Below are 14,645 nucleotides of genomic sequence, written 5' to 3'. Positions count from 1 at the left end.
AATAAAAATCACATTTCTGGACTTTACTATGAGTTTGTGTGTTTTTCTGTGATTTCAGGTAATTTCTGGCTGAAATTGAGAGACTTGAGCAAAAATCAGATTCAAGAGGTTGAAGAAGGACTGCAGATGCTGTTGGATTCTGACCTCCCTGCACTCAAAGTGGATTTTCTAGAGCTGCAGGACTCCCAATGGTGCGCTCTCAATTGCGTTGGAAAGTAGACATCCAGGGCTTTCCAGAAATATATAATAGTCTATACTTTGCCCGAGTTTAGATGACGCAAACTGGCGTTCAACGCCAGTTCCATGCTGCATTCTAGAGTTAAACGCCAGAAACAGGTTGCAAAGTGGAGTTAAACACCAGAAACAGGTTACAAACTGGCGTTCAACTCCAAAAGAAGCCTCTACACGTGTAAAGCTCAATGCTCAGCCCATGCACACACCAAGTGGGCCCCAGAAGTGAATTTCTGCATCAATTACTCATTTTTGTAAACCCTAGTAACTAGTTCAGTATAAGTAGGACCTTTTACTATTGTATTTACATCTTTAGTTTCATCTTTAGATCACGTTTAGGGGCTGGCCTCTTGGCCATGCCTGGACCTTCATCACTTATGTATTTTCAATGGTAGAGTTTCTATACACTATAGATTAAGGTGTGGAGCTCTGCTGTTTCTCATGAATTAATACAAAGTACTATTGTTTTTCTATTCAATTCAAGCTTATTCCGATTCTAAGATATTCATTCGCACCTCAATATGAATGTGATGATCGTGACAGTCATCATCATTCCCAACTATGAACGCGTGCCTGACAACCACTTCCGTTCTACCTTAGATTGAATGAGTATCTCTGGGATTCCTTAATCCGAATCTTCGTGGTATAAGTTAGAATCCATGGACGGCCATTCTTGAGATCCAGAAAGTCTAAACCTTGTCTGTGGTATTCCGAGTAGGATCTGGGAAGGGATGGTTGCGACGAGCTTCAAACTCGCGAGTGCTGGGCGTAGTGACAGACGCAAAAGGATCAATGGATCCTATTCCAGTATGATCGAGAACCGACAGATGATTAGCCATGCAGTGACAGCGCATTGGACCATTTTCACTGAGAGGACAGGATGTAGCCATTGACAACGGTGATGCCTAACATACAACTTACCATAGAAGGGAGTATGAATGATTGGATGAAGATAATAGGAAAGCAGAGGTTCAGGAGGAACGAACGCATCTCTATACGCTTATCTGAAATTCTCACCAATGAATTACATAAGTATCACTATCTTTATTTTATATTTATCTTTTAATTATTAAATCTCTATAATCAATTGAATCCGCCTGACTGAGATTTACAAGGTGACCATAGCTTGCTTCAAGCCGACAATCTCCGTGGGATCGACCCTTACTCAGGTAAGGTTTATTACTTGGACGACCCAGTGCACTTGCTGGTTAGTTGTGCGAAATTGTGACAAAGAACTAAGATTATGAACATGCGTATTGAGTTTTTAGCGCCGTTACCAAGGAATGGAACCGTCACGATTTCTGTGCACCAAGTTTTTGGCGCTGTTGCCAGGAATTGTTCGAGTTTGGACAACTGACAGTTCATCTTGTTGCTCAGATTAGGTAATTTTATTTTATTTTTAAGCTTTTTATTTCTTATTTTCGAGAATAATATAAAAAAAATACTAAAATAATTTTTTTCTTTTTCGTTTTTCCTAAATAATTTTCGAAAAATCCAAAAAATTAATAAAATCATAAAATCAAAAATAATTTTGTGTTTCTTGTTTGAGTCTTGTGTCAATTTTTAAGTTTGGTGTCAATTGCATTCTTTTATTTTTCTTAAAAAATTTTCGAAAACACATGCATTGAGTTTCTTTCTTGTTCTTCATGATCTTCAAGTTGTTCTTGATAAGTCTTCTTGTTTGATCTTTAAAATTTTTTGTTTTGTGTCTTTTCTTGTTTTTCATATGCATTCTTGAATTCTTAGTGTCTAAATATTAAAAATTTCTAAGTTTGGTGTCTTGCATGTTTTCTTTTATTAAAAATTTTTCAAAAATACATACTTGATGTTCATCATGATCTTCAAAGTGTTCTTGGTGTTCATCTTTGCATTCATAGTGTTCTTTCATGTTTCCTTTGTTTTGATCCAAAATTTTCATGCATTGATGAGTCTTTTTGATGTTTTTCTCTTTCCTTGTTAAAATTTAAAAATCAAAAAAATATTTTTCCCTTATTTTCTCATAAATTTTTGAAAATTTGAGTTGACTTTTTCAAAACTTTTTAAAATTTAGTTGTTTCTTATGAGTCAAATCAAATTTTCAATTTAAAAAATTCTATCTTTTTCAAATCTTTTTCAAAAATCAAATCTTTTTCATTTTTCTTTTATAAATTTCGAAACTTTCAAAATTATTTTCAAAATCTTTTTCTTATTTTTATTTCAGATTTTCGAAATTAATGCTAACAATTAATGTGATTGATTCAAAATTTTTAAGTTTGTTACTTGCCTATTAAGAAAGGTTCAATCTTTAAATTTTAAAATCATATCTTTTTGTTTCTTGTTAGTCAAGTAATCAACTTTAATTTTCAAAATCAAATCTTTTTTTTAAACTTCTTTTTCAAATATTTTTCAAAATAAGTTTCAATCACATCTTTTCAAAATCAATTTCAAAATCTTTTCTAACTTCTTATCTTTTCAAAATTAATTTTCAAATCTTTTTCAATTAATCCTATCCTTTTGTTTCAATCATATCTTTTTCAAAACTACCTAACTAATTCTCTCTCTCTCTCTCTCTCTCTCTAATTTTCGAAAATCACTTTCCCCTTTTTCTAAAATTTCCTTTTTAATTAACTATTTGTTTTAAATTTAATTTACTTTGATTTAATTTTCCTTGCTTAATTTTCGAATTTTTAATTTTAATTTTTAATTTAAAAACAAAAATACTTTTATTTTATTTTATCTAATTTTCGAAAATTCTTCTCCCTCACCTCCTTCTATTTATTTGTTCATCTTCTAACATCCCTTTTCACCCAAGAATTCGAACCTACTCCTCACCCTTGTGTTTGGATTCTCCTTCTTCTATTCATATCTTCTTCTACTCACATAAAGGAATCTCTATACTGTGACATAGAGGATTTCATATTTTCTTTTCTGTTTTCTTCTTTTTCATATGAGCAGGAACAAGGATAAGAACATTCTTGTTGAGGCTGATCCTGAACCTGAAAGGACTCTGAAGAGGAAGCTAAGGGAAGCTAAAGCACAACTCTCTGGAGAAAATCTGACAGAAATTTTTGAAAAAGAAGGAGGCATGGCCGAAAATAATAACAATACAAGGAAGATGCTTGGTGACTTTACTGCACCTAATTCCAATTTACATGGAAGAAGCATCTCAATCCCTACCGTTGGAGCAAACAATTTTGAGCTGAAACCTCAACTAGTTTCTCTGATGCAACAGAATTGCAAGTTTTATGGACTTCTATCTGAAGATCCTTTTCAGTTCTTAACTGAATTCTTGCAGATCTGTGATACTGTTAAAACCAATGGGGTTGATCCTGAGGTCTACAGGCTTATGCTTTTCCCATTTGCTGTAAGAGACAGAGCTAGAATATGGTTGGACTCTCAACCTAAGGATAGCCTGAACTCTTGGGATAAGCTGGTCACGGCTTTCTTAGCTAAGTTCTTTCCTCCTCAAAAGCTTAGTAAGCTTAGAGTGGATGTTCAAACCTTCAGACAAAAAGAAAGTGAATCCCTCTATGAAGCTTGGGAGAGATACAAGGAACTGACCAAAAAGTGTCCTTCTGACATGCTTTCAGAATGGACCATCCTGGATATATTCTATGATGGTCTGTCTGAATTATCTAAAATGTCATTGGACCATTCTGCAGGTGGATCCATTCACCTAAAGAAAACGCCTGCAGAAGCTCAAGAACTCATTGACATGGTTGCAAATAACCAGTTCATGTACACTTCTGAAAGGAATCCTGTGAGTAATGGGACGCCTCAGAGGAAGGGAGTTCTTGAAATTGATACTCTGAATGCCATATTGGATCAGAATAAAATATTGACTCAGCAAGTCAATATGATCTTTCAGAGTCTGAATGGATTGAAGGAATCATCCAACAGTACTAAAGAGGCATCTTCTGAAGAAGAAGCTTATGATCCTGAGAACCCTGCAATAGCAGAGGTGAATTACGTGGGTGAACCCTATGGAAACACCTATAATCCCTCATGGAGAAATCATCCAAATTTCTCATGGAAGGATCAACAAAAGCCTCAACAATGCTTTAATAATGGTGGAAGAAACAGGTTCAGCAATAGCAAGCCTTTTCCATCATCCACTCAGCAACAGACAGAGAATTCTGAGCAGAATCCATCTAGCTTAGCAAATATAGTCTCTGATCTATCTAAGGCCACTGTGAGTTTCATGAATGAAACAAGGTCCTCCATTAGGAATTTGGAGGCACAAGTGGGCCAGCTGAGTAAAAGAGTCACTGAAATCCCTCCAAGTACTCTCCCAAGCAATACAGAAGAAAATCTAAAAAGAGAGTGCAAGGCCATAGCCTTACATGGTGTGGCCGAACCCAAAGAGGAGGAGGAGGACGTGATTCCTAGTGAGGAAGAATAAGGAGTATCCCTTTGAGGAACTAAAGGAATCTGAGGCTCATCTAGAGACCATAGAGATTCCATTGAACCTCCTTCTGCCCTTCATGAGCTCTGATGAGTGTTCTTCCTCTGAAGAGGATGAAGACATTACTGAAGAGCAATTTGCTAAATACCTTGGAGAAATCATGAAGCTGAATGCCAAATTATTTGGTAATGAGACTTGGGAAGATGAACCTCCCTTGCTCACCAATGAACTGAATGCATTGGATAGGCAGAAATTACCTCAAAATAAACAGGATCCTGGCAAATTCTTAATACCATGTACCATAGGCACCATGACCTTTGAGAAGGCTCTGTGTGACCTGGGGTCAGGAATAAACTTAATGCCACTCTCTGTAATGGAGAAACTTAGGATCTTTGAGGTGCAAGCTACCAGAATCTCATTAGAGATGGCAGACAACTCAAGAAAATAGGCTTATGGACAAGTAGAGGATGTGTTAGTAAAGGTTGAAGGCCTTTACATCCCTGCTGATCTCACTCCTATAAAAACCCTTCCTAGCCACAGCAAGAGCTGTGATTGATGTGGACAGAGGAGAGTTAGTCCTTCAACTGAATGAGGACAACCTTGTATTTGAAACTCAAGGATCTCCTTCTATAACCATGGAGAGGAAACATGAAAAGCTTCTCTTACTGCAGAGTCAACTAAAGGCCCCACAGTCAAACTCTAAGTTTGGTGTTGGGAGGCCACAACCAAACTCTAAGTTTGGTGTTAAACCCCCACATTCAAACTCTAAGTTTGGTGTTGGGAGGTTCCAACCTTGCTCTGATTATCTGTGAGGCTCCATGAGAGCTCACTGTCAAGCTATTGACATTAAAGAAGTGCTTGTTGGGAGGCAACCCAATGTTATTTGATCATATCTATTTTATTTTCCTTTTGTTATTTCGTGTTTTATTAGGTTGATGATCATGTGAAGTCACAAAAACTACTGAAAAATCAAAAACAGAATGAAAAACAGCATTGAAAATAGCACACCCTGGAGGAGAGCAGTCTGGCGTTTAAACGCCAGAAACAAGCATCTGTCTGGCGTTTAACGCCAGAAACAGGCACCAAGCTGGCGTTTAACGCCAGAAACAAGCATATGCCTGGCGTTAAACGCCAGAAACAAGCTACATTTGGGCGTTTAACGCCAGAAACAGGCAACAGTCTGGCGTTAAACGCCAGGATTGCACAGCAAGGGCGTTTTACACGCCTAATTGGAGTAGGGATGCTAAGTCCTTGACCCCACTTGATCTGTGGACCCACAGGATCCCCTCAGGATCTGTGAACCCCACAGGATCCCCTCAGGATCTATGGACCCCACAGGATCCCTAAATACCCTTCACCAATCACCTCAATCACTCTTTCCCATCACTTCTTCACCACTCACATCCATCCTCTCTTCCCCATAAACCCCACCTACATTCAAAATTCAAACTAATTTCCCTCCCAAACCCAACCCTAATGGCCGAACCCTACACTCTCCCTCACTCCTATAAAAACCCCTCACTCCTTTTTTCATTTTCACACAACACAACCCTCTCTTCTTCTCCTTGGCCGAATACATCTTCTTCCCCCATCTCCTCCATTTTCTTCTTCTTCTACTACTTTTTTTCTTCTTTTTCTTGGGGACGAGCAAACATTTTACGTTTGGTGTGGTAAAAGCATAGCTTTTTGTTTTTCCATAACCATTTATGGCACCTAAGGCCAGAGAAACCTCTAGAAAGAGGAAAGGGAAGGCAATTGCTTCCACCTCTGAGTCATGGGAGATGGAGAAATTCATCTCAAAGGTCTATCAAGACCACTTCTATGAAGTTGTGGCCAAGAAGAAAGTGATCCCTGAGGTTCCTTTCAAGCTCAAAAAGAATGAGTATCTGGAGATCCGACTTGAGATCCAAAGAAGAGGTTGGGAAGTTCTCACCAACCCCATTCAACAAGTCGGGATCCTAATGGTTCAAGAGTTCTATGCAAACGCATGGATCACTAGGAACCATGATCAAAGTGTGAACCCGAATCCAAAGCATTGGCTTACCATGGTTCGGGGGAAATACTTAGATTTCAGTCTGAAAAATGTAAGGCTGGCGTTCAACTTGCCAATGATGGAAGAAAACGCACGCCCCTACACAAGAAGGGTCAACTTTGATCAAAGGTTGGACCAAGTCCTCATAGACATATGTGAGGAAGGAGCTCAATGGAAAATTGACTCAAGAGGCAAGCCGGTTCAACTAAGAAGGCATGACCTCAAACCAGTGGCTAGGGGATGGCAAGAGTTCATTCAACGCTCAATCATTCCTACTAGTAACCGGTCTGAAGTTACTATAGACCGGGCCATCATGATCCATAGTATCATGATTGGAGAGGAGGTGGAAGTTCATGAGATTATACCTCAAGAACTTTACAAGGTGGCTGACAAGTCTTCCACTTGGGCAAGGTTAGCCTTTCCTCACCTCATATGCCACCTCTGCAATTCAGTTGGAATTGACATAGAGGGAGACATCTTCATTGAAGAGGACAAGCCCATCACTAAGAAAAGGATGGAGCAAATAAGAGATCATGGACCTCAACATGAGCATGAGGAAATTCCTCACCATGAAATCCCTGAGATGCCTGAAGGGATGCACTTTCCTCCACAAAACTATTGGGAGCAAATCAACACCTCCCTAGGAGAATTAAGTTCCAACATGGGACAATTAAGGGTGGAGCACCAAGAGCACCCCATTATTCTCCATGAGATTAGAGAAGATCAAAGAGCCATGAGGGAGGAGCAACAAAGGCAAGGAAGAGACATAGAGGAGCTCAAAAGCACCATTGGTTCTTCAAGAAGAGGAAGACGTCACCCTCACTAAGGTGGACTCATTCCTTAATCTCCTTGTCTATTTATTTTACAGTTTTTCAATTTTTTAGCTTTATGTTTTATTTATGTTTGTGTCTCTACTATATGATCACTAGTGTCTAAGTGTCTATGCCTTAAAGTTATGAATATCCTATGAATCCATCATCTTTCTTAAATGAAAAATGTTTTAATTACAAAAGAACAAGAAGTACATGGTTTTGAATTCATCCTTGAAACTAGTTTAATTATTTTGATGTGGTGACAATACTTTTTGTTTTCTGAATGAATGCTTGAACAGTGCATATGTCTTTTGAATTTGATGTTTATGAATGTTAAATATGTTGGCTCTTGAAGAATAAGGAAAAAGGAGCAATGTTATTTGATAATCTAAAAAATCATAAAAATGATTCTTTAAGCAATAAAAATCAGTGAATACAAAAGCTTGCAGAAAAAAAAGAAAAAAAAATATAGCGAAAAAAAAAAGAAAGAAAAAGAAAAAGCAAGCAGAAAAAGCTAATAGCCCTTAAAACCAAAAGGCAAGGGTAATAAAAAGGATCCAAGGCTTTGAGCATCAGTGGATAGGAGGGCCTAAAGGAATAAAATCCTGGCCTAAGTGGCTAAACTAAGCTGTCTCTAACCATGTGCTTGTGGCGTGAAGGTGTCAAGCCAAAAGCTTGAGACTGAGCGGTTAAAGTCGAGGTCCAAAGCAAAAAAAAAAAGAGTGTGCTTAAGAACCCTGGACACCTCTAATTGGGGACTTTAGCAAAGCTGAGTCACAATCTAAAAAGGTTCACCCAGTTATGTGTCTGTGGCATTTATGTATCCGGTGGTAATACTGGAAAACAAAGTGCTTAGGGCCACGGCCAAGACTCATAAAGTAGCTGTGTTCAAGAATCAACATACTGAACTAGGAGAATCAATAACACTATCTGAACTCTGAGTTCCTATAGATGCCAATCATTCTAAACTTCAATGGATAAAGTGAGATGCCAAAATTATTCAAGAGGCAAAAAGCTACAAGTCCCGCTCATCTTATTGGAGCTAAGTTTCATTGATATTTTGGAATCTATAGTATATTCTCTTCTTTTTATCCTATTTGATTTTCAGTTGCTTGGGGACAAGCAACAATTTAAGTTTGGTGTTGTGATGAGCGGATAATTTATACGCTTTTTGGCATTGTTTTTTACATAGTTTTTAGTATAATTTAATTAGTTTTTAGTATATTTTTATTAGTTTTTAAATAAAAATCACATTTCTGGACTTTACTATAAGTTTGTGTGTTTTTCTGTAATTTCAGGTAATTTTTGGCTGAAATTGAGGGACTTGAGCAAAAATCAGATTCAAGAGGTTGAACAAGGACTGCAGATGCTGTTGGATTCTGACCTCCCTGCACTCAAAGTGGATTTTCTGGAGCTACAAGACTCCAAATGGCGCGCTCTCAATTGATTTGGAAATTAGACATCAAGGGCTTTCCAGCAATATATAATAGTCCATACTTTTCCCGAGTTTAGATGACGCAAACTAGCGTTCAACGCCAGTTCCATGCTGCATTCTGGAGTTAAATACCAAAAACAGGTTGCAAAGTGGAGTTAAACGCCAGAAACAGGTTACAAACTGGTGTTCAACTCCAAAAGAAGCCTCTACACGTGTAAATCTCAATGCTCAGCCCATGCACACACCAAATGGGCCCCAGAAGTGAATTTTTGCATCAATTACTCATTTCTGTAAACCCTAGTAACTAGTTTAGTATAAGTAGGACTTTTTACTATTGTATTTACATCTTTAGTTTCATCTTTAGATCACGTTTGGGGACTGGCCTCTCGGCCATGACTGGACCTTCATCACTTATGTATTTTCAACGGTAGAGTTTCTACATACTATAGATTAAGGTGTGGAGCTCTGCTGTTCCTCATGAATTAATACAAAGTACTATTGTTTTTCTATTTAATTCAAGCTTATTCCGATTCTAAGATATTCATTCGCACCTTAATATGAATGTGATGATCGTGACAGTCATCATCATTCCCAACTATGAACGCATGCCTGACAACCACTTCCGTTCTACCTTAGATTGAATGAGTATCTCTGGGATTCCTTAATCCGAATCTTTGTGGTATAAGTTAGAATCCATGGACGGCCATTCTTGAGATCCGGAAAGTCTAAACCTTGTCTGTGGTATTCCGAGTAGGATCTGGGAAGGGATGGCTGTGACGAGCTTCAAACTCGCGAGTGCTGGGCGTAGTGACAGACGCAAAAGGATCAATGGATCCTATTCCAGTATGATCGAGAACCAACAGATGATTAGCCATGCAGTGACAGCGCATTGGACCATTTTCACTGAGAGGACAGGATGTAGCCATTGACAATGGTGATGCCTAACATACAGCTTGCCATAGAAGGGAGTATGAATGATTGGATGAAGATAATAGGAAAGCAAAGGTTAAGGAGGAACGAACACATCTCTATACGCTTATCTAAAATTCTCACCAATAAATTACATAAGTATCACTATCTTTATTTTATATTTATCTTTTAATTATTAAATCTCTATAATCAATTGAATCCACCTGACTGAGATTTACAAGGTGACCATAGCTTGCTTCAAGCCGACAATCTCCGTGGGATCGACCCTTACTCACGTAAGGTTTATTACTTGGACGACCCAGTGCACTTGCTGGTTAGTTGTGCGAAGTTGTGACAAAGAACTAAGATTATGAACGTGCGTATTGAGTTTTTAGCGCCGTTACCAAGAAATGGAACCGTCACAATTTCTGCGCACCATAGTGTATAAATATATAACATAAGTAAATAGCCAATATTCGCGACCCATGAAGTTTAGGCCGGCTAGGGTACAGTATAAAAGTAGTTGACAACAGAAACTCCTAATCTCTCCCAAAAGAAACATAAGAGCCTCTATAGGCAAGTTCAAAAGAGTTCAATACATAATAAAGCTTTTCAAATAAAGGTGGAGAGATTCTAAGCAAACTATAAAGTAGAGAATGTAAAGATCTTTGCCAGCTCTCAGATGAACCACAGCACACCTCTGAGCACTTGGACCTGTATTTGAAAAACAAGAGATATATACAGAATGAGAACCCCCGACCCATGGGTTCCCAGTACGGTAAAAATACCAAATAAATACAATGCGTTGTAATAAAAACTCACTAAGCATCCTAAACTTCCTTTCACCAAATATTCATCCTATGTTCTCGCTAATCCATAAACAGGCAACTGTCATAAGGGAATGCTAAGTCTAATTCATCTTCCTCATGTTTCCCAACTCTCTCTAACTCTCCAATGGATCAGAATCAGAATCATAAACAAAACTGTCACCAGTTATTCTGTCTCAGTAATTCTATATCAATACATCATATCCTCACCTGGAGCAAGTGAATTCACTTCACTACGTCTACGCAGGGAGCTCAGATTCTCTCATTCAGTAATCATCATTTTACATTAATCATATCATTATTCCATTTCAACAAGAACAGCCCTCAGCGTCAACCGACACCAGCATGAGGGACCTCTCAGTTGTACAAACACAAACAATACAGACAAGTAAAACACAATTAAGGTACAAGTAGAACAGATAGCATATAGTCAGGTAACATAGCATATATGATATAGCAATCCAAACAAATAGGCAAACCCAAACAATTCAAACATATGCAAATGATGTATGCCTGCCCTATCACTAATGATATCATCTGTCGATTATCAAGCCAACCCGATGTGTCCGATAGCTAATCCGGGCACAGTCTCTCTGTTGCGCATTAATATCATTAGAGGAAATACATGCCCTGTCACCATTAGAGGGTATCTGCGCCCTGTCGTCATTAGAGGGTATATGCGCGCTGTCTCCATTAGAGGGTATATGCGCCATGTTGCCCTTACAACCAGAGAGAAAACACAAGCATACTCACATTCAACATTTTCCATCATTATTCATTTACCACATTCATTCATAATCACTCTTCATTATTACCAATTCTCAGACAATGACCTGGAGCAAGCGGGAACCACGACCTTTGCTACTACCCAGGTATCACAAATACATATTCATTCATAACTCCATAATCATTCATCAAGACCATATCGTCATTTATACATCACATGATTGCACATTTTATACATCACTCATCATAACCCGGGGCAAGTGGGGCAAAACCACAACCCTTGCGTACACCCGGGGAGCCTCTATACTAACCAACCTGGAGCAAGTGGGGCGAAACCACAACCCTTGCATCTACCCAGGAGGTATGTTCTCATATGCCCAGGAGAAACCAAGGAGGGGATCCTAACCTCCTACCATCTCGCTGGAGGCAATTTTACAATACCAGGAGGAACAAAGAAGGGGATCCTCACCTTCATTCACTCTTTGGGGTCGCACTTTCGAGAAAGAGAGCTCAAGATAACAATCATTTAAAGTTATATTTTCATTTTCAGCCATAAACCAATATTTACCATAGCCATCCGGCTCATAACATAACCCATGACCAGCCAATAATCATTATTAAATACAGTCCTTCAGCTCACGGCATACACCGCACTTCCATCATCACCTTCAGTAACTCATACAATCATCATTACTCATCATTCATCATTGATTCTCACTTTACTTCATCCACAAGTTACCACATATCCTAACTTCTTTCCATTACTAGGCATACTATAAGGATTTAAGACTTAGAGGATGAGAATGGAGGGTTAAAAGTCTAAAATTCGGCTTTAAAGACTCAAAAATCAACTTTTGCTTAAAACAGGGTCACGCGTGCGCGTCGTCCACGCACACGCGTGGAAGTCAGAAAAACAAAGTGACGCGTGCGCATCGCCCATGTGCACGCGTGGATGGCAGAAAAGCAGAGCAACGCATACGCGTCAGCCACGCGTACGCGTGGGTGCGTTTTGTGCTCCTCGCACAAAACCAGCACAATACTCGCACAACTCTCTGGATTTTCTACGAGGCATTCGCAACCGTGCAGCGATGCGTACGTGTCGGCCAGGCGCACGCGTGGATGAGTAAATATTGAGACTGACGCGTGCGCGCCGGCTACGCGTGCACGTGGAAGCACAATTTTCCAAAATTTTTACTAAATTAAAAAGCTGCAGAATTACATTTTCAAACCCCAAACTTCCAATACACATAACTTCTTCTACAAAATTCTTTTTTCAACCATTTCTGAACCGTTGGAAAGATCATTGAATAAAATTCCATAAAAATCCAATTTTGAAAAATTCTAAACTCCGTGGACTGAGTTATGAACCGCCAAAGTTGGTCAAAAATTAGTTTTTACCCAAAACTAGAAATCACCAATTTTTCCAATGTTTACAAGCCAAATTTATTTTCACTCATCCAAATGACCACAACCCAACCACATTCACATAACTACACTCAACCAAACCAAACCTTCCTCATTTACACAATTTCACCCAAAACTATCAAATTCACACCTCAATTCCTCAAACCTTGTTATTTAGTAACCAAACCAATTATTCACACATTCAATATCTAAAATCCATCCAATCTCTTATATCATCACGCAATACACACATCAACTTACCTTCCTTACCTATTTCCGGCCTCCGGCCCAAAATCTACGGCCTCCGGCCCAAATTCACAATATAAATGCATATTCCACAAACCAATATTCATTATCCAATTCATCAAATTCTCAACACACCAAACATACAAATCCACACAATTCTCAACTCAATCATTAATTCACATTACATATCAACTATGCATATTATTACCGACCATTTACACAATCCAAACTTAATCCTAGGGGCATCTAGCCTAGGAATTCTCATCACACCACACGGTACTTAAATGAAACTGAAACCGTACCTCTTGTAGCCAAAATAATTGAGCTTCTTCTTGGAAGTCTCCACCAACCCTTAGCTCCAAACTTCACCAAAGCTCCACAAGCAACACCAACCTCCCAATTGTGCACCAAAATCACTAAATACACTAATATAACCAATTTCACATATATACATCAACCTAGGGTTCACGAAAATGATAAATCTCAAGGGTTAGAGGGTTCCTTATCTTAACCCACGAAATTTTGTGATGAATATCACCAATGGCTCATACTAGAGCACTCCTAAATAACCAAAATCACAAGATTTCCTCAAAACCCAAACCAAATTCGAATTTAAAGAGGAAAATAAAAACTAGGCAGAGGACAGTGGATTACTCACCAAAAAACTTAGATAGAATTGTAGAGGATGAGAAGAGCAACGCGTGGCCGCAAACAACTCGTCAATCCGAGTTCCGGATCAAAAGTTATGGTGATTTGAAGTTTGATGGAGTTAGGATTTTCTCTCTTCTTCCTCCCTTCTCCATTTCAGCGCCCCAAGCCCCTTTCTTTAAGGTTAATGAGTTGAAATGCTCGTAACTAATGTTTATATATGTTGGGTCTTGGGCCCACTTGGGCCCGGTTTACTTATTTTTGTCCGTTGCCCCAATTTTGGGCCAAAACCTTTAAGATTAGGGTTTTAAATCGCATTTTAAATATTTCTACCTTTCCTAATTATAAATCCTAATTTCTTAACCTTATTCACTTATAACTAATTTTCTCAGCTATAGTACCAGACAGATCTCAATCGGTACTGCTGGTCAAAATTTCAGTGCGCGTTTTTACGCAGAAAACTATGTTTTCTGACTCAAAAAAATCCACTGAGTCCAAATATCATATTTAAATTATCAAATTCTGATTGCTAAATTTTCTAACTATAATCGCTCCTATTTAATTTATTATTTAATTCATTATCTTTATCTTTCTAAAACTTTAAATTGTAAAAAAAAATCAATAATTATAAAGCTGAATAAAAACTTTAATTTATTTTAAATTTAATTTATCAAAATTTGTTTTAATTATTTTTAATAAAATAATTTCTAAAATTAAAGCTGTTAATAAATAAATAATTTAAAATTAGTTCGTAATAAAATTTTTCAAAAGTTACAAAGTCTTAAGTCTTACATGATGTGTCATCAGATCTATAATTCTTTTTTCATAGATTATTAAATTTACTGAATAATTAATACCTTTCATGTAGGTAGATTTAATTAAAACTTTTATAATACTGATGTGAATCAGCATATTTTAGATTTTTTTATGATTTTTATTTTTTTTAATTTATTAATTTCTTCATCACTTATATTAGTGCTATTTCTAATTT

The 14,645-nt window shown here is 37.8% G+C and overlaps 1 non-coding gene across 1 annotated transcript; it reads right to left on the bottom strand.

Annotated features, from left to right (window-relative positions):
* Nucleotides 1–3,688: 3,688 nt before the first annotated feature.
* LOC112780299 (small nucleolar RNA R71) lies at nucleotides 3,689–3,796 on the bottom strand. Its single transcript, XR_003191145.1, has one exon. It is a non-coding gene; the product is annotated as a small nucleolar RNA R71 (small nucleolar RNA).
* Nucleotides 3,797–14,645: the final 10,849 nt, after the last annotated feature.

The sequence above is a fragment of the Arachis hypogaea genome, chromosome 19 (genome assembly GCF_003086295.3).
Source record: "Arachis hypogaea cultivar Tifrunner chromosome 19, arahy.Tifrunner.gnm2.J5K5, whole genome shotgun sequence".
NCBI lineage: Eukaryota > Viridiplantae > Streptophyta > Magnoliopsida > Fabales > Fabaceae > Arachis > Arachis hypogaea.
This window is presented reverse-complemented; position numbering and strand designations above follow the sequence as displayed.